Below are 1,950 nucleotides of genomic sequence, written 5' to 3' on the forward strand. Positions count from 1 at the left end.
GACAACCTTGGATTCTGTAAACAGTAATTACGAGAAAAGGCATATCGAAATTCAGATTTGAAATCCAAAACCGTTCAATAGATCATAAAACGCGTATATTGCATTTTCAACTGTGCGTAGTTCCTGTAGTCTTTCATTTCACAGACACACGTAACATCTCGACGTCAAATTCGAATAATCCAAGGATCGTATAACTCATATTTCTAATTACATTTCCATAAAATTTCGTAAGTGTAACGAAATAATGGAAAACTTTTTGGCAAGAATTGAAGCCGAAGACGAGTATAGAAGAAATAGAAAAAATATGAACACAGAAACAGAGATATGTTTGAACTGCGTTTTATCTTCGTTTACGTCCGTAGCAAGAGTTTACGGATATACTTTTTTCGTTCCTTGTTCCTGCCACAACCGTAATGATATTTATATTCACTCAATTGTGACAAAATTTCATCCATTCTTTATCGAGTATTTCTACTGGTTATTTTTCTGTTTGATGTCTTCTATGACAATACCGGTTTTGTCAGAGATGATTCCTTGTCAATCGTTGTACTTACTAATCGAGAATGACGTCATCTTTGTGAAAGTGCTTGTTGCTAATTTAGTTTTAACTTACGCTTTCACTTTCAGTATTATAAAGAGAGTAAAATTAACTCCAAATATTAAATTGACGAAACCAGAATATTTCTGTGGAAAAAAGTCTACTGGGTGATTATCTACACGACAATTATCGCTTCTGTTACTGTTGTATATTTAACTATTTTTTGCCAAGCATTGAACATTTTTTATTTTTATGCTGCTGTAGAGAGGGGAAAGTCGTACGAATACGAAGCATTTTTCTGCACCATAGAAGTTGGCATTTTTATTAATTTAATCTCGGGTGGAACACTCTACCTAGTTTTTTTATTTTCTTATTTATTACCATATTAATGACGATTTTCCAGAAGCTATCCGAGGATCTGCAATTACTAAAAATGAATCATTTGAATTTGGAAACAGAATTAGAAAAAATTATGACGCAACACAATGAACTCTGGAACTGTGTAAACAATTCAATGGCCCGTTTAATTACGTATTGACAATTTTGTACGGTTTTCTATTAACGGAAATCAGTCTACTTTATTATATTTTGATTTATTCGAAAATGGAATTTGCATTAAAAATTTTAATTTGCATAATTTGTGCTGTAATGACGTTTACTTGTGTTTTAGTAGGATTTTTATCATCCGCTTTTACATCTATTGTAATTTTTGTATTGTATTAAATACGCTATTCCATGTTTCACTCGACTTGTAACATGTTTTTCTTCTTTCTTTCAGATGCAAACATCGTTTCAGGACATTCGAAGATTCGCTCAATGCGATCTGAAATTGGAACAGAAATTAAAAGTAAAGCTTCTGTTATAAAATAGAATTAGGAATACTTTTTAATTTGCATAAAATAATTTTATGAATTTCGTACAGATTGTGAATTTTATGAAAAGATTTGGAAAGGCGTCTTTATGTTTATCTTTCAACGGTTTCTTCGATGTTACCAAGAAGTTTCCAGTCAAGGTGTGCGAGTCAATTAGCTCTTTCAATATATTAATGTAATATATTTATATATTTGAATTTGCAGATGTGTAGCGCTCTGCATTCCGTGTATTCGAATCTTTTGAATTTCAGGACCGTTTCCAAGAAGAAAAACTGCTCTTAGTGATATTTGAACTGAAGGATCAATCGTTTTGAATATCATTTTCTCTGATAAAAACTGAATTAGTTCATACGATTTAAGATTCTGCCTAATTTCGGCAAATCATCGTCACTTGTCTTATATTTTGTTTCTAATGAAAATTTACGTACATTTACAAATGTTTTATTTATATTGTACAGTACGCATTGTTTAAATATATTTAAATGTAGTATCGATTTTAATATTTTAAATAATATTTTAATATTGCATGTTGAGTTTGTA

General features: G+C 30.6%; 1 long non-coding RNA gene across 1 annotated transcript; it reads left to right on the forward strand.

Moving 5' to 3' along the window:
- Positions 1-1,302: 1,302 nt before the first annotated feature.
- On the forward strand, positions 1,303-1,698 carry LOC136971168 (uncharacterized). Its single transcript, XR_010880111.1, has 3 exons — positions 1,303-1,385; positions 1,461-1,550; positions 1,615-1,698. It is a non-coding gene; the product is annotated as an uncharacterized lncRNA (long non-coding RNA).
- Positions 1,699-1,950: the final 252 nt, after the last annotated feature.

Source organism: Centruroides vittatus, unplaced genomic scaffold (genome assembly GCF_030686945.1).
Source record: "Centruroides vittatus isolate TY-2023 unplaced genomic scaffold, ASM3068694v2 contig_2346, whole genome shotgun sequence".
Taxonomy (NCBI): domain Eukaryota; kingdom Metazoa; phylum Arthropoda; class Arachnida; order Scorpiones; family Buthidae; genus Centruroides; species Centruroides vittatus.